This window comes from Apostichopus japonicus, chromosome 9 (genome assembly GCF_037975245.1).
Source record: "Apostichopus japonicus isolate 1M-3 chromosome 9, ASM3797524v1, whole genome shotgun sequence".
In the NCBI taxonomy this organism is placed as follows: Eukaryota; Metazoa; Echinodermata; class Holothuroidea; order Aspidochirotida; family Stichopodidae; genus Apostichopus; species Apostichopus japonicus.
In genome coordinates this window covers 11,900,605-11,923,099 of record NC_092569.1, presented here as the reverse complement: position 1 = coordinate 11,923,099, position 22,495 = coordinate 11,900,605, and the positions used below count along the sequence as shown (strand labels likewise).

At 34.9% G+C, this 22,495-nt stretch overlaps 1 protein-coding gene across 2 annotated transcripts in view; it reads left to right on the top strand.

The window, feature by feature from the left end:
- The first annotated feature begins 1,935 nt into the window (after window positions 1-1,935).
- The window catches only part of LOC139973605 (uncharacterized), a 36,632-nt gene continuing 16,072 nt past the window's right edge, over window positions 1,936-22,495 (top strand). For both annotated transcript variants that reach the window (XM_071980407.1, XM_071980406.1), the window contains exon 1: window positions 1,936-2,092. The gene's annotated coding sequence lies outside the window, so the exon portion shown is untranslated. The remainder of the gene's footprint in view (window positions 2,093-22,495) is intronic.

The window sequence follows — 22,495 nt, the reverse complement described above, 5'->3', positions numbered from 1 at the left end:
GAGTTTAGTACACTAAAGTATTGTAGCTTACAAGTATATGTATCTAATCTATCCTTTGGCGGACGAGGGAAGCACCAATATAATACAGCCATATTGTAGCTTTCAAGTATATATCTCTAATCTATCCTTTCGTGGACGAGGGAATCACCAATATAATACAGCCATATTGTAGCTTTCAAGTATACTGTATCTAATCTTTCCTTTGACGGACGAGGGGAGAGTATAATATTGTAGTTAATGATATGCGCAAAAGTGCAGGTTGAAGATAGTAGGTCATAACAACGGGATTGATGGACACTATCTTGATTCATATCAGATAGCGAAATGGAATTAACGGTTTTTTTTTTGTAAACAAGAAGGGTGTATACCTCTATTAGATTAGGTATTACATATTGCGTTCTGCACACGATGATATTCACACATAAAATAAAAAAATATAAGGGACGCCGAAAGGATTATCGAGTTATTTGGACAAGACACTGGCCGATCCAAGTAAGGTTTTTTGGGGAGGAGCAAAATAATCCAATTATGATCTGTTTCCCATTGAGGGGTGTAAGGAGAGGGCCCAACACCACCTCTCCGTTTGATAGATGTATGTTTGATTAAGGGTGCTTGGATGCTAAAACAACCCGATATATTGGAAAAGATTAACATTGCTATGATTTTTTTCGACCAATATGTCATTTCGTTACATGTGCGTATAAATTAAAAAAAAAATAAATGGCAGGGTTTGATTGTTATTTTTGAAATCTTTGAACTCTGCATTTGAATCTATGACGTCATTGTCCGCGCGGCCATTTCATTATATGTTCAGGCATACCAACATACTGATATACTGATGAAATTATTATACACTCTTCCCCCATTCCACGCGCCCCCTATCTACGTTCCTACTTTTCCTTTGTCTTTACAAACTATGAATTAATCTGAATCCAATTTTATACTACATAATTTTTTTTAATTCATAGATGCATTTATTTCCATATGTCTGTATGTAATGAGATGTTTATACTGACGCCGTGTTTGTACTACACGTGTATGTACGTGTGCTTCAACGAGCTATACGGTTACCGCCATCATATACCGTGAATTATGAAATCAATATGATAACAACCCTATAGATGTGGATTTTTTTTAAATATATACGGTTATGTCGCAAAAATATTAAAATAAAAGCATGAATTTATAACAAATTTCAGTTTAAAAAGTTTGAGTTGTAAACATGGCGAACCATCTTCGCAATGTTAAACTATTAGACGATGAGAAGTGACCACAGAGAGGCATGCACAGTCATATCGGGGAAGGGGTGGGAAGGGGGGGGGCGGGCGGTGGGGAGTGACATTAGAGTTAAAAACGTGTTAATTCGGAATATAATACAAAAGCTATATAACAACGAATGTTGTCTCCGTTTGGGATCTTTAACAGAAAACAGAAAACGAATAAAATAGAATTATAAAATTGTTGATTATTTTATTCTGAAGATCAACAACAAGGATGGTAATGCGTAACCCGTTTCTTTGTTGTCAACTCGCTTCGGAAACTTGACTATCCACCCATACTGGTTTTGATGCTATTAGGTTACATATTATGTAGCCTATACACTATCAGTTCAAAGCGACCCAGGCTTAATATACTCTAGAAAATCTGAAGGCAGTCACGGTACGTTGCAACCATGTAACTTCACAATATTCCCCACAATACCACAGTGTATGGGCAATACCCTGTACTATTTTAACGTATACACTATACAATATACCGTACTATAGTATACTAGCATACGACATTGCTTAGTGCCATGTATTTGCAAAGAAAAAAAGGGAAGGAAAATATGCTGGTATGAAATATAAATTTATGCAAATGAATCTCGTAGCTGGATGCCCACTCATTAGTTATTCTCTCCGTCACGTGACCCCCGCTAGAGTGTAAGTCGATCTTTACAGTTTGATTTTAGCTGGTACAACCAACTCAATGATAATAATTTCTTGGAGTCCTCGCAGAGAGAGAACGTTTCCATCAGTTCCCCACCAAAAAACAAGCCGAATTTAACAACGAAATTTCTCTTTTAAGACAGCAAAAACAAGAAAAATATCTGGTAAGACAATTTTTAAAACTTGAATTCTTAATCATAGTTTAGTAATAGTGTTTTTTTATTAATTCATATTAATGTTTGTAAACTGCGAACTCATGAAGTGGTTAAGTAATACATAGCACGACTCGGGATACCGCCATTTTCGTCTAACGAGTTTGAAATAAGAAGGTATAGAATGGTAACGTGCGACGACGCTTGTTCTACATTATACTGAACTTAAGGTAGTAGTTACAGTATAAGTACCATGTCCTACAGAAACCCAGGATATTTCGCCTGGTGCCTTTACTTTTCCATTTTCTTAAGTTCCCAGGGACTGATATGTTGAATAAAAAAATGGTACCATTAAATGTGTTATGAATAACAAGATAAAGGGCTTGTATTGTGTTTCACTTTTGGTATATCATCATTACCAACTAATATTCACTTGAACTTAACAACGAGACAATAATCATTGACAACACGAATACGTTGTAATTCAAAATATGTTACGAGAAAAAGTAAAGCTCTTAATAATATTTTTTTTAGTTTTGTTTTCGGTGCAACGATTAAAGTTGTTCTTGTTCGACAATGATTTGAAATTAATCTTCTCCGCATATATCCTTATTTTGTTGTCTAAATTTGAAGAGACTTATAAGTCTCAAACTCATCTGCGAGACTGTTTTTTTTTTTAGTTTCAATTCCTATTTTAAGAAGATTTTATGTTTTTAATTCTGTATTATACATCTTTTTTTTCCCCATACATTAGTAACTTTATTTATACTGTATGCATGAAACATTTTCAGACCGTATCCATTTCAGACAATGGACTTTCAGACAAAGGCAATCCTTTTCATTCTCTTTGTTCTCTGGCCAAATTCGTTATGTTTTAACAGTCAGCTGATATATTTATCCGTTAAAGAAAGGGTAGGGAAATGGGGGGGGGGATTTAAGCAGTCGTCTCAAACAGTATAGCCTGCAGATCATATCAAAAAAGAAAAGGAACATATATCTTTATTCGTTTCCATTCTTTTAGTATCTATTGATGAGAGGCGCTTAAAAGCGTTAAATGAATTAAACTTTACAATTTGGAATTTTGGATATTACGCGGCCATTTAATGTATCTCACGGAGATGAACTCTTTCATAACTTTGTGCTGCAAGTCAGAAAGAAATCCTACATTTTTAGATGGAAAATTTTGGGAATTTGTAAGATTCCTTCAATCCAGCGTTTTGTTACAAACACTATAGGACATGTATACGCATAACAGTCAATTAAGTGACCCGAATGCTTCCAAATTCTGGTCTTTCTTTATAATTCATAATTCCTGTTACGTCATTCACATTAATATAAATTTGATGTTTTGCATACTTTTTAAATTATACTATTCTTTTTCTAAGAATATAGTTGTAATTCCATCCCGATATATATATATATATATATATATATATATATATATATATATATATATATATATATATATATATATATAAATGAAAATCGTAATGAGTTGGAAAATCAAGAACAGTGAAAAAACTTTCAGCCTCCATCGGGATTCGAACCACGGGCCTCCCGCTTATATATATATATATATATATATATATATATATATATATATATATATATATATATATATATATATATATATATATATATATAGATCTAGTTTTATTCGCTCATTAGAATTGACTAATGATATGTGAGTGCCCGAGGGTGTGTGATATAGAGTAATGAAATTTCTTAATTCATCGGTCATAATTACACCGCTCTCGCGTTTGCTTTAGCTTTCATGATGCAGTTAAAAAAAACTCGAATATTCCTTAAATATGGTCAATTTCAACATGATCTTGACAAGTAACTTGCCACAGATTTGTTCAAAATTGATAGAAGTTGGCCAAAAAAACAAAAAAACACACTAGATATTGAAATAATGATCACTCAGGTTCATTTTCAATCTTCAAACGAAAACAGATCTGCACAAAGATGAGACTTGGTTTTGTCTAATTTAACAACCTTTTCTTGAATGGGGATATGGTAGGGTATATGCAAAGAAACCTACCAGCAAAATGACTTATTAAATAATTTGGCAAACATTTAGCATGATATCAATTTGGGAATTACCGATGACCATAAGGAACCTTGATTAAAAGATGACCTTAGCCACAAAGTTGGTGTTGATATTTTGTACACCGTTTAAGAACACTGCTATCAGCGCCGGTTGTATTTCTATATAACTTTCTCGTTGTCCTTGTTGTTGAGAAATAACACTATAAATATCGCAGCCTAATCAATTGTCAAAGTTGCTGAACTGCTTAGTCTAACACACAGACCATCAGGTCAGTCTGCCAGATGCAACGCACAACTCAACTGGAAGTCACAATCGCTTTATTTCCTCAAATAACATGCTTTACATTGGAAAACACATGTGGTGTTGAATGTCACCCAAGTCTGCGATTTCATTGTTTTATGTGAAGTCAAAAGACCATGCTTGGGATGAGTCATTAGCAGTTATAAAACAATGGCTTAAAAGGATTGTCTGGTGGCCCAAAGAAGTTACCTTAAAAAATAGTAAATAATTTTCCAAACATGTTGTCAAAGTATGAGAACGCTAATGTTGCGTTTGACAGAGAAACGATTTTTTAATCGTTATGGATAGACATTTCAAATATGATTTGAACAGTACAATACGTGACGTCAGCTCTGCCATAGCAGATTGCGTCATAACCCACCCTCCGCACAGTACCTATACGGTAATCACAACAAAAACAGCGTGTGTATACAGATAAATTTCTTCCTTAATTTCCGGTGAAATTTCTTAAAAATTAGATATGTTTTCAAAACCTCCTTAAGCCACCATGTAGTTGAGCGGTGGTTCCGTGGTCTTTGTGTAACACAAGGTAATTTTTAACAGCAGACTCTGAGTTGTTCAGGCTATACATCGCGCTATCCAGCTCCAACGCGAAAAATGTTCGCATGTAGGCTGTACTCAAACGTTGACAATCGGACAGTTCTGCGAAGCCTAAGCTTTTCAGCGCTATATTCTGCTCTGAGCCTCTGACAACGATTCGATCAATTTCTTCAATAATTTCCGGTGAAATTTCTTATAAATTAGATATAATTTAAAAAACTCCTTAAGCCGCAATATATTTAGTAGATCGGTGGTTTCGTGGTCTTTGTGTAACACAAGATAAGTTTTAACAGCAGGCTCTTCGTTGTTTATACATCGCGGTATCCAGCTCCAGCGCGAAGAATGTTCGCGTGTATAGGCTACTATAACGTTTACAATCGGACAGTTCTGCGATGACATCGATCCCGCCAAGTTTCAACTTTCGGTTTAACGAATACTTTATAAGTTTCCTTTTACTGTTAATTTGATCCGTGAATTTTATTTCAGCGAGTTCGAAGAACAGTTAATGAACTGTGGTTTGAGTGTGAGTGTACTATGTGTAACGCTATACAAGTACACCAACTGAGCATCGTAGTATATACGTTCGCGAGTATGTACGTTATATATATGAGGCAATTCAATGTGCTTACACGTGAGTTAATTTGCTGCGGAATTGGGAGTGCTAACTTCAAGTCGCCTGTTTTGCCTATCTGCAAGCACTACGTCAAACACCATATTGAAGCGTTCGAACAAACGGTACTTTTGGTGAGAAACTGGTGAATTTGAAAACCAGATTTCTACAAGAAGAAAATGTCGAATGGGGACAATTTTTACATGGTTAGAAAAAGAAAAATAATAACTACAAGGACAATGTATCAAAATCTTCCACCAGACACGTTTCGACCTGCATATTTCGAACTTCACGAGTTACGTAATAAAACGCTTTGTGAAAAGCGTCCACAATCGACTTTTGATAACGGACTCGAACATTGAAGGATAACTTTTAACCTAACTTTAGTGTTCATACGTAAGCCTAACCTTAGTGTTCATATGTGAGCCTTACTTTAGTGTTCATATGTAAGCCAAACCTTACTGTTCATACGTAAGCCGAACTTTAGTGTTCATACGTAAGCCGAACTTTAGTGTTCATACGTAAGCCTAAATTTAGTGTTCATACGTAAGCCTAACTTTCGTGCCCGTATGTAAGCCTAGGCGTGTTCATACGTAAGCCTAACTTTAGTGTTCATACGTAAGCCTTACTTTAATGTTCATACGTAAGCCTAACTTTAGTGTTCATACGTAAGCCTAACTTTAGTGTTCATATACGTAAGCCTAACTTTAGTGTTCATACGCAAGCCTAACTTTAGTGTTCATATGTGAGACTAACTTTAGTGTTCATACGTAAGCCTAACTTTAGTGTTCATACGTAAGCCTAACTTTAGTGTTCGTATGTGAGATTAACTTTAGATATTCACCATTTAAATATGCTAAATATCCTGAATGCTCCTTTAAAGGCTAAAATTATGATGCCATCGGCTCCTCAGTATAGGAGGAATTATAATGTTAATGTTAATCCATTAAATAGTTTTTATTATAATAACGTATTAATAACAAATTACGTTCTGTTAACTTCATGTTAACAGCAGAACATCCTTGGATGATAGTAATCACACATTTTACGTGACAAAATGTGTACTACATTGTCAAAATGTCCTCTTCAGTCTTCAACATATGAAACTAATTTTGTGCGTAAACTTCACTTTTTAAATAATAACAAATTACGTTCTGTTAACTTCATGTTAACAGCAGAACATCCTTGGATGATAGTAATCACACATTTTACGTGACAAAATGTGTACTACATTGTCAAAATGTCCTCTTCAGTCTTCAACATATGAAACTAATTTTGTGCGTAAACTTCACTTTTTAAATTTGTTTCCCGTTAAAGAGAATTTTGATTGATTTTCGAAAACAGAAACAGATTGATATTGGGTAAATAATGATAATATCCTCTTTTGAATTTCGAAGTTAATTGATGACGTAAGATGCATTGCGCGGTCAAAAATGAGTGCGAAGAAACCAAGTCGTATAACGGAGTTGAAGGGAAAAGTACAAACACGTTTCTCGGTTTCCAATTGTTCTGAGGAAATGATTATTTAGTTTTCCTCAGCTCAAATCAAATCAAATCAAATATATATATATATATATATATATATATATATATATATATATATATATATATATATATATATATATATATATATATATATACATACATACATACATATACATATATATATATATTTATATATGTATATATATATATATATATATAAATATATATATATACATATATATTTATATCTATATATATATATATATATATATATATATATATATATATATATATATATATAATATAGATATCGGATTATATTTAAAGGTAACCATACATTACACACTAGTTTGCTTGGTGATCAATGTAAACGTTTTTAACAAGAATTATTCTTTTACATTAATTCAATCTTCTTGTTGAAGCTGTCCAACGTTTTTGTAGTTTAGAATTTTCTTAAAAATGCCATGTTTTTGGTAGAAACATTATTTTCTTCTCTGAATAAGTGAGTTAAATATTATAACATTTTCAAGTTGATTGCCAGATGCATTGATAAAACATCCCTACATGTGAAATATTCATAACCCCCCCCCCCCTCCCCGCCCTTTTCCCAATACAAAGCGGGACTGGCTTTGACCTACAGCAGCAGAACAATTCCTGAAAGTTATTTGTAAGGCAATCAACCCAGCAGCCACTGGAATATTCTGTAGTAAAATACAGCACACTATATAAAACTCATATCAAGATGAATTTATTTTCCAACACTGTTGATTAATACTGAGAGAGTATATTGGCTTTTTAACAACCGCTGTAACTGTCCCAATTATACTGTATTCATATATAGGCAGCCTACCAGCACAATCAACAAGCTATACGGTGCAGGCGTACGTATGGCAGAACTTTATATTGCTTAACGCATGCGCAGTTCCTATAGTACGTTTATCGTTTTTTTTTCCTTCTAGTTCCGCCTTAGCAACTACGCTTGTACCAATATATAGTGTTAGTCACGTTGGAAGCATACGATTACCTATATATACAAAATTCACTCTCAGAGTATGACCACGATGTCCTCCAATATACGAGGAGTGACTTAAAGAATTTATACATTTGGAATGAATAATTGTAAAGTTTAGCTCTAACAAAATTAAACCATTCGCTAAAGATGAAACACTATAAACTTATATCAAGTTAAGGGGAAAGAGGGGGGGGGGGTGCGGATTGGCCTATCGGTTTAACGGCTTGGCCTCGGCACGCAGCTGGGTCCGACTCGACAAATGCCCCCGCTTATTTCAAGGCCCCCGGAGATGCCGGTTGACTCACTTAGCCGATAGCAATTTATGACCAAGTCCACCCCTTCAAGAACTCATTCCTTAATAAGAGTGAAATGTCACTCTTATAAACCAATCTTTCCCACCCGGGACATTATCCAAAAGTAAATTATTACTCTTTTGGAGAGACCGGGCAGGAGTTGGTTTCCAGATATTCATCTTTTGAAATATTTTATGTTCTTGGAACTATTTAAAATTTGCTAATGACGTCATTCCATTAATAACTCATTTCTTTGTAAATATTGTAAGTCCACGAAGTTACTAATTTCTTTTCCGAGTTATAGTTCTTCTTTTGTTCTTACAACAGGGTATACCAAAGATTAAAATTTTAAACCAGTTGTCTCTTTGAGAAAAAAAAATGAAGTAAACTTAATTTTCCGAAATTTACATATTTTTTGGTCAAGTACTTTATTTGATGACCAATAAATATATATATTATAATTCAGTGGAAGAAAAAAATATTAGTGGCTTACTTGTATTTTACCATATTCGTATTTCTGAATGATTTGTAACAATATATCAATATTTTATAATCATATTTAGTCTGATACAATCGAACATAACATATTAAAAACTGTATGCCAGCTCAAAAGGAAATTTACTTTGAATCGGGATAAATAGTTTCATAGATTTCATTGTTTGATTTAGATTGTACATATTTGTATTCTGCCTGAATTCCTTATTAGGCCAAGTAAAATATCTCATGCGCGCAATTACAATACCAAGCTTTCCGGTTAATTAAAAAATAATATCAGAAACCGCATTAGGTTGTGTCATCTCTTCAAGTTGAATAAATGCAGTAAATTTGGAGTTGTGCAAACATTTGCATATTCGTCATGAAAGTCACCAATTGTGGACAAAACTATGAATATGCATTACTAAAACTGATTATAAGGGCTGATAACAACCGTGTACGTATTTTATAAATTACGTTATACATCATGCCAATACACTTAAACGTATATATTATAACGGTATATTAAACAGCAGAATTGAGAAATTCTGGATATGAAAGAAAAAAAAAAGAGAGAAGCATATTCACCTTTAGGGAAAATAAAAATGTTATAGAAACCAGGATACGACATATCCTCTTCGGTGGAAATATATAATATAGTATATAATGTAATATTTTAATTTTCTGTTTATTCAACGCAGTTGAAGAATGATCGGAACAGAAAACATATACAGAAACATATATAGAATATAGAAATATATATATATATATATATATATATATGTATATATATGTATATATATATACATATATATATATATATATATATATATATATATATATATATATATATATATATATATATATATATAAACCATAACGTGCTGTCAACCATTTTGTCATCGATGGAAACTATATAGGTTTTTCACCCTTCTCTGTTCATTCAATGGAGTTTGATTTATCATTGGTAAAGAAATCACATAAGTATGTTGAATCTTTGGGAGTTTGGAGAGAACATTTCCTCACTATAACTAACAACTGTATTGTCAAAATAACTCATACAGAATGCCAAAGATGAAAATGTCTTAATATTGTCTACGGTATCTAACCACACTATCAAAACATTTTTGAAAATCGTAACAGATCGTCTGAAGTTTTCATGGTGTCGATATTCGTTCAAAAGCGTCTTTCGTTTTCACCTGATGTATTGTTTACAGACAATAACGCAGCTAACAGTACCTTTTAATAGAACTTTTAACTCACCTTTAGGAACAGACAAGTGAATTGTTATAGTGTGGCGTGTTTGCCAGAAGTGCTACAGCGCCCTCACTTATAACTGTATCACGACAATCAATTTCTATGATCACGATATATTTGAATTTGAGGGAATTGTACAGATAGATGATATGGAGATTTTGTGAAGGAAAAAAAACGAAGATTCGTTTTAATTTGTAGCTAAAGAATATATTGCGCTAACATAATTTGACTGAATCCGGTGCAAAGACAGTGGAATAACGGTATGGGTTATTAATATACAACCTATGATACATATATATAGGCCTATATACTGAAACACCAATGTCACATAATTACTATTAGGTTTATATTTGAAGCAGGTGCGCAAACTCATGTTCTATAGTATGTGTGTGTGTATGTGTGCGTTTGTTTTTCTAAAGAAATTCCAGATCCTCGGTTGTGATTTTTAAAGAATCACCACGTCCTCGGAAGAATTCTATTGTATGGGTATTGTTAAGTTTAGGGTACGTGGATTTGAACAATGGAAAATACAATGGGGTCCCCGGTCTGAATGTAATACAAACATGTGTGTGTGTGTGTGGGGGGGGGGGGGTATGAATAGGATGTTATGTCTACCGGAGAGAGATCTCTGAGGGGAGAGGTGGTACCTCGATTTGAGAAATTCTGGAAAATGGAGGTTTCTTTAATGCAAACTGCTGCTATAGTTTGCAATTTTTGAAACGATATTGAAGAATTTTCGACTATTTAGCTTTCCTGCCAGGGAAGAAGGTGGAGGTGGGGGGGGGGGGGGAGGGAGGAGGATTGAAGCTGAGCCCACTTATTTTTTTTATGGTATAACCCCCAGAAGTATACGTGCATGGTTGCGCCTCTGATTTGAAGTCTTTTGAAGCCATTTACGAGAAAATTTCCAGCACTCTCCATACTGCCATGCATACAGGTACATATTCGTGTAAATAGACATATAGATTTCAATTCAAGAATTGCTTTATTTATTGGAGAGGCCACTTGCATACACTATTAACATAACATAACATAACAATTAATATTTATATAGCGCTATTCCATCTAGATCATAGCGCTTGTGACACAGACACAAATTAGCATGGAAATAGGTGAGTCTTAAGATTACTACGAAATTGAGAGATATTGTCAGTTTCTCTGATAGTACGAGGGAGATTGTTCCATGACTGTGGACCGGCTACACTGAACGATTTCTGACCCAAGACCTTGTTCGTTCTAGGAACATTCAAGCGGGTTATGTCATGAGTAGAGCGGAGAGTTCTTTGAGGAGTATATGGTGACAGTAGATTGGATAAATAAACAGGTGCAGTATTGTTCATGGATTTAAAGACAAAAAGACAGAGTTTAAACTGAATCCTTTCCCTTATTGGCAGCCAGTGGAGTTCTTCAAGTGTTGGAGTAATGTGATCTCTCTTGGATATGGAACATACCAACCGGGCAACATTATGACGTATACGCGGCGAACCCTCTAACATGACGTTTACATATACACATACACACGCATACATACATGCAAAGGTTGTAATTAATGAAAAGTAAAGTACACTGTTTTAAGACGCCTCCTAAATGAAGCCAAGACTTGGCTTTAAGAATGTTAGTGAGAATGTGATCCAGTGAGGGCACAGCGATACGTAAGACAATCCTTACTACAAGTATAGGCTATTACGAAACATTAAACCTATTCCATTTCATTGTCACAACGTCTAGAACCCAAAGTTGATGAGTGTATAGAAGTACATACTGTATGCCATCACTATGACCCACAAGTCGCTGTTGAAAATTAACTTATTACGCCCTCATTTTACACCTGAGGGCTTTACTCTGTTGAAAACTAGTTATTTAATCTACTTCATTCTTTATTTTTTTAACACCTTTAACAAATTCTTATATTTGTAAGTGTTTCCTAATATTTTCTTGTCACTTTTTTCTTATTATTTTTTAGTCTTCTTAGAAGTGCTTCGAGATTGTTGGTATATAAAGATGGAATGGCGATATAGAAAAAAAAAATGAAAAAACGCAAACAAACAAATATTGGAATTAACATTATTTCACTTATGCCATCACATAAAAACAAACCTTGTACAAGTTGATGGGATCCCTAGAAACAAAACTTGTAAGGACAAATTGATGTGATCTCTAACCTTCAAAGCTAAAATCAAGTATGCTATCATTACAACTATCTATTGAGCCGCTGTGGTTATACTCTAGTTAAAAAAAATGTTTAAAATCACAGAGAAACGACCCGGTTAAAGCCAATTGAATTAGTTTTCAAAGCAAGACTATTACCCCCTTTTTTTTAATATGTTGTAATGTACCGCTGATGCCAGGCCCACCTTTACCCACCCCTTACCCCTGCACCGCCCACTTACACCTGCACCCGTCTCATGTGTTACTCATGTACAATTTAAAACTGAAGTGTCCGGAAGAAAGATGATATCACAAAATTGTTACCTTCGAATATTGCTTCATGTAACATAGCTCATAGGGGTCCTTTGTCTAACATTCGTGTTAATGATATGCATTGAATACTTGTTGGTGCTTGGAAAAAAAAGAAGAAGAAGAAGAAGAAGAAGAAGAAGAAAAATGAAACCTTCAGAGACTGAGCAATTTAGATTTATTGGAGATATGATATGATTTACAAGAAAAGCAGATAAGAGGGTTATCAGGCGAGAATTATTTACGAAATTAAAGTTATCTGATTGCTTATGTTATTGTCATAAGCTCGAAGTACAGGTCCCGTAATATATATAACTGTGTGAAGTCTATGCTGATGATCCTCTCTGTGCCAAGGATCGGATTTAAGTTTGTAAACGATTGTCTCCATCTCCTAACACCCACCCCCACCCCCCCCTTTTTTCACTTTAGCGGGATGTCAATTGAAAAGAATAGAATAGAAAAGAACAGAACAGAATAGAATAGATAATAAAATAGAATAGAATAGAAAAGACTAGAATATAACAGAATAGAATAGAATATAATAGAATAATATGCTTATCCACTAGAGAGCCTGTGTAATAGAATGTGTTAAAGTAATATATATATATTCAAACATGTGAGGGCGCTGTTGTTTAGTATTGTACCCCTCTCTAAACAGTTTAAAACAATCAGCCAATACGTTACTTTCACATCATTTATCAATCAAACTAGGCCACTTACATGAAAAGGCCCCCCCCCCAAAAAAAAAAAATCAAACACTTTGTTCTTGCAGAAACAACAAGGTTAACGCATAACACGTTCTGGATACTAACCAATCTATCACACATGCTATATATAGAGGTGTGATGTTTAAGTTACTATACACTTATCATGATGATGATATAGTTCGTGTGTCGAGTTGGGTTTTCTGGTTGAAGAAGCCATTTGCTTTCATTGAGATGCATCTTATAGGTAATATTTGAAATCTAAAATTAGATCACAATGAAGTTCATTGTCATGTTTCATTGATGAAAATGAATTAAATGGGTTTAATTTTTGGATATTTCTGATATGTATTTTTGCCTATGGAGGCATACCCATTGCCAAATAAAAAACAGCGTTGGAGCGATGAACAATTTAAAAAAAAAATAATCAGAACTAATTCAGTTATTAATGATCATTTCATGCTACAACCTGTAGACTTCCTTAATTTGACCCATACTGCATTTTTAGTTTTTGGTTCTACTATCTAGATTTAGTAAAAAGTAGGTATAATTGTTCAGCGCAGTGGCTTGACAAGGAGCAACCTGGCCCCGGTGCACCAATAGAAATGAGCCAACAAGGAAGGGAGAGCCTACATTCCCCAAGCCCAAACGTGATTAGGAATGGGTGATATATATATATATATATATATATATATAAATGAAAATCGTAATGAGTTGGATATATATATATATATTTCTTTTCATTTCATTTTTTCATTTATATATATATATATATATATATATAAATGAAAATCGTAATGAGTTGGATATATATATATATATATATATATATATATATATATATATATATATATATATATATAAATACTGTACTAATACTAATATATAAATACCTCAAGATGCGACTGCTGTAATATTCTTGTTCCTTCCTTTGTCTTAAGAGTCCATTGATATATAGAGCCTATATTGGTTGCTGAATTATAGATTATGAATATGGTCTTGATGTAGAGGACACTCGTTCTTAAACCTGAGGTTATTGTTCGGCCATTACCAACTCCCTGTCTCCGAGAAGGCTGTATTCATATGTTTGAGTTTTGGATGGTAATCCATAATAACGTTAAGTGCATATTTATAGGCCACACGTCAGGTGCCTTTGACTCAGATTGATAAAGAAAAATGTAATGAATACATGGAAACCTATTGTTGGTATAAAAAAAAGGATTAAATTCGAACTGCCTTAAACACCGATCAGATTGGTTAAAAATTGGCAGATGACGGAACGTTAAACGCAATATATAGTTTTAATATTAAAGCAGGTGTGTGCGTGCGTCTGTGTGTGAACTATGTAGTGTTACCCGTCACGGAAGTATACACAAAGCAGTTGTATCAATTCGGGAATGTCCCGTGGTACGGAGCGGGTAACCCCCATTACCCATACAATCGGCTCCTTTGCTCTTGACATAGACTTGGAGCAATAAATCCACGATGTGGCTGGCACGCAATACGTTCATAAACAGTACCAAATAGAACTGAAGTGCCTATTACCATTTACAAAACATAACATATAATTCTCGCGTAATATTATTGTAGGAATTGGAAATTAATGATTGAATATTTTACCACCTAATTGCATTGCATTCCTTTGTGGGTGTTGCGAGTGTGTTTGTGTGTGAGGGCAAGGGTGGGGGGGGGGGGAGGAAATGGGTGTATGTGTATGTGTGTGAGGGCAAGGGGGTGGAGGAAGGGAATGGTTCACGATATTAATTTCTAACGCAGATAATAATTACTGTTTATATAGATGAAAAATCGTTAATCTTGAAAAATCGTGCACAATGGTTGAATAACACAAAACAGAAGTATGTTATCACAACATGTATCAGGTTGGTGTTACTCTCCGTTGCTATATGGTATTGTAGAAACGATGAAATTTGACAAAAAAAGTGCGTCATATTTGGAACCGCGCCATAATATAGGAATCTATAGACTATGATACAACCGTCTGGTATGTTAAGCATGAAATGCAACCAACTGGCTATATTTTATTTTCACCATATATGGAAAAAGTGTAGGCCTATATACATCTGTACAATTGAGAAACGGAATAGAAATAGTAGGCAACCATATATCTCACGTTTTAGCCACAATTACATGTCACAGAAAATTCCATTTGTTTTTTATTTTCAATTTTTCCGGCTTCGACCAAGCCGTTTCCCTCGTTAGTATCTCGTCTAATTTATTTAGACGCTTTAACAAATATGATATGAATGTATGAATGTGACATTTAGCCTACTAATTTAGATTAATGACATTGTGTTCACGTGCAGCCCCCTCCCCCACCCCCAAATGATTTCCAATGTTTTTTTCTCGAATTAATTGCAGCTTGTCGTTTTTTTTTGTAATTCATTTCACGATTAAGATAAGTTTTGGCAATTTTTTCATATGTTTGTTTTTCACATCATAAAAGAATGATACATGACGTGCTTGCATGGCTATTAATTAATTAATTAATAACTTAAGTGTTCATAAAACAATCCGTGAGACCAAACGCTGAATGAAAACTATTGCTATGATAAATGTATATGGATATATAATCAAATCATATTAGATGTTACAAAATGACGTAATTATATGCAATTATGAAATTTATCTTCCATAATTAATAAATCATTGATTAGCGTTATTCAAAGAGATGATATAAAACTAACCTTAAAGCGAACGTATTGTTGTATACATTTTAAAATAATGTTTTTTCTTTTATATAACATTTCTGATTCGTATCCATCATCATTTGTACGGAATATGATCCAACTTGTGTTCTAGTAACACAAGGCGGTCGCAGCCATGTATCTGCATGAATATTGCTCTTTTAGTAATGGTATCTCTCTCACTTTTGCCAACAAAAGGCCTTAATAAAGCTTTAATATCCATCTCGGAGACATCGTGATATTGAAACACCTTACACCCTCTTTTATTAACGCCCAGGTGTCACAATGGAGAGATACTGGTGCAGTTTATCATTCTTTTTCCGGTCCATTGACAACCAAGAAAATGTCGATACCCGCGTAATGATAGGTGTACGTTTCACGGTTCTTACGTAATAGGGTTACTGTCGCGTGCCCCCGCGCATGGCGAGGAACCTATACCAGTGTCTGCGGTCACCTTTTGTTCATGTATGTTAATGTTTTGTTTTTTGTTGGCCATTCAGGGCCACACAAGAGTGTTAGCTCAGTGGTTAACGCCGGTGCCTTTCAGTCATAAGGTCCCCGGTTCGAGTCACTCACAGATTAATGTATGTCGTCCAGTTACAGAGTTGTTGACAATTACCAATTCAGAATCATGGACGTTAATATATGAATGTAAGAGACTGACTTCGGTCAGCTTGCGGCTTTGATAAGCCAATGATGGCCTCTTCGCGAGTTCCTGCTTGCAGGAGGATCTAAAATACATACCGTACATAGATACATACATACATACATACGGTACATACATTCAATAGTACGGTTAACCATGTACTATAGGTAAAGCTAAATACCAGATTTTTTTTGGGCAGGCGAAACAAACATTTGCGAATATTCGTAGTTCGGGTTTCTAGGTATAGGGATGATCTGGTTACATAGATTAACCCCCCCCCCCCCAAGAAAAAAACAACAAAAAACAATAGCAGCAACAACAACAACAAATATACCTTAAAAACTGAAGGTAATTATCATCTTAGCGTGTTAAGATACATAACGAAGTTACCCTTGTCATAATCTTTAAATTCGATAATTCGATAAGATTATTTCCAAACAGGTGCATGTATGAATCTCATATTGTATTTCTTTTCCATTTTTTTTTTGGGGGGGGGGGTTCTGTACACAACGCCAACAACTTATTTTTTTATAATAATAATAATAAAAAATAATAACAAAAACACATATAAATTAACGGACCTGCATGTGTTATTGTCGTCTTGCTTTTATTGCGCTTTTCATAATGTAACCATGTGCATATATACAATGTCGAATATGATTATATCTGCTTCCCTGAACTTTGCACACACACACACCCACTTTGAAAAGAAGAAGAAGATAATGCTGATATTTTTCTTTGCAGAAATAATCCAATTCGTTGAGTGAATACACGGCGAAATCCCCTGAGGGGTTTCCCAAAGCCAAAAAAAAAAAAAAAAAAACACACGTTGCAAGGCGTGTAAGTACTATTGATGCTAACAAAGGGAACAATAGCAAACAAAAGGTCTGAATAAAGCTTTAATATCCATCTCGGAGACATGATATTGGACCACCTTACACCCTCTTTTATTAACGCCCAGGTGTCACAGTGGAGAGATACTGGTGGTTTTTATCATGCCTTTTCCGGTCCATTGACAACAAGAAAATGTCGATACCCGCGTAAATGTGAGGGTGTACGTTTCACGGTTCTTACGTAATAGGGTTACTGTCGCGTGCCCCGCGCATGGCGAGGAACCTACACCAGTGTCCGCGGCTACCTTTTGTTCATGTTGTCTCTGGAGGCGGCACCCCTTATTGTCCTTCGAAGTTAAGTTGTTTGCTCAATCTCGTTAATTCGCTGTTGAAGACTTTGTAAAGAATGCGTGCATTTGCAAAGTATACATATTGATAGATTTACTTTTCGCAACATTGAGACCGGTTTTTTAACAAAAGAAACGGGAAACGCGGATGATGATCGGTGCTTACGACGGTATGTTAGGCAGGAAATAGCTACTGGTTTGAGTTGTCTTGAACTAATATATGAAACAAAATAACACCTTTAATTTACCAAAATGAGAGATAGATGGATAAAGCGAGAGCAAGAGGTGGCCGAGAGAGAGAGAGGTGGGTGGAGAATCAGCCTATCGAATTTGCAAGTTAATATTTTTTAAATTTTTTTATACAATATTTTTACAAGTAAGAAGCCTTTTAGTACTATATTAACAGTGTTTAGACGCTATGTCATGGTCAGTTTGTTTCCTAACATATTCGAATAGTACGTCAAACTTTGTGCACTGGATGCGTAGGCCTCTTATATACATGTGACAATAGGCCTACCACATGGATTGCACACAAAATTCTCCTTCGAAAATGATAACCCCCTAAAACAATACGTAAATATGCCCCCACCCCTCCCCCAAAAAATGGTGTACAAGCAAAATGTAGTGAATAGTATGGGTTGGTCAAATTTAACTTCTGTGATTCACACAGAAAAAGAAGAAGAAAAGTCCTTAAAAAGCGAGAGAGATAGATAGATGGGGGACGGGGGGGGGGGGGATATATAGGTCATAGGCTACTTGTCTAACTTGTTTGATAACACACTATTTCTCTCTTTATGAAAATACCCTCAATATCTAACATCCTTGTTATATAGGTTCATCAACAGAGTATGTAATTCCATGTGAGAATTCATGATGGGGAGGGTATAGTTCCATCAATCACTTGAGTAAAATCAAAGTTGCATTCCCGTTTGTACACCACTATGCATGAGAATTGGGAGGCTGAGGGTGGGGTGTATGGGTGGGTAGGTAGCTTTTGGGAATCGGGGTTACTAGTTTTCCAGACATTTTTATCACACCCTGTCTTGAAATATTGCTAATTCTGAGATTGAAATCCATCTGATATATATTATTAAGTATGTGATGAACACTAATTTAGCGAGTACGGTAATTAACGTTTTAACAATCACTTCTAAACGAGAAAGGGCCATCGCCCGGACACTATGCTATTTAACAGCGAGAAGCTGCTATGCATGGTAACACCTGTACAGTCACCCAAGATACACGCGTTGGGAGAGCCACGAAAAGCAAACAAATTGATCCACTCTCAACCCCAGTCCCCTTATACGCTGAGACAAGGGAGCTGCTAGAGTAGCTGCTAAGACTATAACCGGTTCATGATTATGAAAAATTTTACGATGTTAGTCAAGTGCCGCGCGTTATCAAGGGTCCATTTCGAAATGTAAACAGATACTATGCGATAAGTGATCTCGAGTAAAATGCTGTTCAGTAACCTATACTATATGTAGGCCTATACAGATATTACAAGTGGTGTTAGTCAAAATGTCGATATGGTCAAGCGGAGGTATCACGCTTCTCGCTGTTAAAGAGCATAGTGGTAGTTTTCAGTCACGCGCACAAGTATCGGAAAGTACTAGGAAAGTTGAAGGAATAAATAGTAATAATAAAACAATTAAAACAAAATTAATACGGTTTGGGGCGAGTTTCAGAGCACGAGTTCATATATACCTTCAAATAAATACTGAAAAAGGGGGGGGGGGGTGAAATAACGATTAATTTAGGAATAAAAATAATAAATTGTTTTGTAAATTTTGGGGGTGAGTTATGAGTGCACGAGTGTGCTTACGTAAAATAAATATTAAACATAAAAAAGACGAAAAAAGGGACCGATTAATTGAATAGTATCATTAAAGGGAAGGAAAAAGGGAGACGATATATTTTACTTTTGTTTTCCAGACTTGTTGCATTAAATGAACGGCCTATTTCAATTTATAAGAGAGTAGTTCATATTGTAACTGATTGATTTCGTTATAGTTATTATGGTTCAATTTTTTCCCCCTATAGCCTATACATATTGAGGAGTTTCAAGCTATAGGCTATACACTCCACTGATTGAGAATAATTACAAAGAGAGCAGTTTGCAGAGAAGTGTGAAAAAAACACACTTTTTTTTTTTGAAGAGTGTTCCATGATGGTTACTTTCTTGAAGAGTTTTCCATGATGGTTACTTTCTCAAAAAGTGTTCCATGATAGTTACTATAGTTTTTACTTTTAGGAACGGATTTTCACTCTTTTCCCAAAGATTGGCTTGTAAGTCACTCAAGGTATACCGTATAGTTCTATACAACATGATAATTCCGATCTGTTTGTATAGTTAAAATTTGCATAGGACTTCATTCACTCTTTGTTAAAAGTGGAAGGGCCGCTTCCTATAAAGGAGTGCATTTCACTATCTTGGAATTAAAGCGTAAATTTAATATAGGAGAAATTATGTATCTATAGTGTTGTGTGTACGTGTATGTGTGTAGCCTATAGCCGTTTTTTCCCCAGATGTCAAAGTTATGCAGTGTAGTCCAAATTTGACCTGGCCTGAACAGTGTATTCAACGCATGCGCATTGATCAGCCACATGGAAGCTCGCTAGTATATGTAGTATTATACAGCATAATCTACATAATGGTCGGAGGCCTTTTGACCTAGCTTTTGCTTGTGTTAGAAGATGTGTTGTACTTGTTATGGCCATCTGTCAACGAAAACTCAATTTTATTTATTTATTTATTTTAATACTCGGTACTTTTGTGATTCATGTCTTGGGGAGGCATAAAAGTAACGTCCAAGTATCCGAATGGTCTTTCATGATTTTTACTCACGCCAAATGCAGGTTTGCTTTTCTATGGTCTTATTATTTTATTATTGTAAATATTGATTTTATAAAACGAACCTTCACAAGCCACGTGTTTGGAGGGTTCTGGTCACCGGGTTGGCCATAATATGTCAAGCGAGAGCTATAAAAGAATATGATATTGTGGAAACGAATTAAGAACGAATGTGTCGTTTATAGAACAAGGGAAACATTTTAGTTTAGTAACCTATCAAATAATTTTTAGTCCTGATGTATCCTCCAAAAGTCGATATATCCCATAGTTGAAAATCCTGCAAGAGTAATATTTGAATGGCATGGCTCTGAAATGACATTATTGTTCGTTTCTGTATAGATGCGGTAAACGATTGTTCAAATACACCATTAAATCAGAATGTTATAACAATAATAATTATAATAATAATAATAATAAATAAAGTTTTAAAATAACATCCGAACCCTCCCCCAAAATTATACACCGGCTGACCGGCACATACAAAAGTCTGAGTCTAGAAACCGGTAGAGCAAAATCCACTTCAAGACCGATTTCGCCCTTTTTTTTGGGAGTCACCAGGCGCATGAAGGCCACAGGAAAAGTGAATCCTAGAATTGTGTGTCACATGATCTGATATGGGTTCTTACCTTTTAGCATACATGGTACGGTACCTTAACTATATATTTTTAATATCGTTATTAATATCATTATTATTATTATTATTATTATTATTATTATTACATTATTATATTATAATGTTGTTAAGTTACTTTAAATAGCACGCCATTCCCAACTGTATATTTATAATATTACATATGCAGCATCATTTTATGATTTTTTTAAATTTTTATGGCGTCCACCAAACTCCAGTATAAGAACGAGTAAAACTGTATGTAGCACCTAATTTAGACACAGAACCACTTTTTCGTGTCTTGGACAACAGCATTATAAACTTTTGTTGGCAGAGTACACATTTACAACTCCGTCAGGTGTTTACTCATATACGATCACAAATTTTTAACGTAGTCAGTTCTGAATAATGTGACCCATTTTCACCACAAAGTAATACAGCGTTGTCAATTTTATATAGTCCTTTAGTTTAACCATGTCTATCCATAAGATTTTTTTTTTTTTTTTTTGGGGGGGGGTCTGTTTGTTTCAATAGAAAAGTTTAGTCAACCAATCATTTATTGTCCAATCCGTTATTCCCATCAGTCAAATATTGAACACACTCTTATGAACGTTTTGGAATGTGCAGGGAGGTAACATTTAACAGGTTCCTTTATGAGATGTGTTTCATTGTGCTTCTTATACACACACACAAAGACCTTGTTATACTGCGATGCCATGCAGCAGGCGTCGCACGAATAACTAAGTTTTATAAACACATATGTAATCGCCTTAACATTAAGATGGGCAAAAAAAAACAAAAAAAAAGCTACGGTGGCGCATAAGAGAACCTCGATATTTTTAATAAAGTTATACCGTTAAGGTTACTCTCGTCAAATGCTTTGAACATGCGTGATGTAGTCCTGCAAGATTATTCGTAACATCTGATGTTACAATATATCTGCCACTATGTATAGTTATATTACAGATAAGCCTACAGCGATGAATGACTACCGGGTACCTATCGGGGTGGGATGGGGGGGGGGTGGGGCGGGGTGGAGGGCTCAGCGTCCCCCACTCACTGTCAAACAATGTTACAAAAAAAAAACACTTCACAGTGCATAATAGGCTACAACCTGAACAGTTGAACGTTTTTTGGACATTGTTTCGAAACTTACAAAACAGCACCATTTTTAAATCTCAGAACCATACATTTCACCAAAAGTATCCACCCACCCACCCACTCACCCACTCACC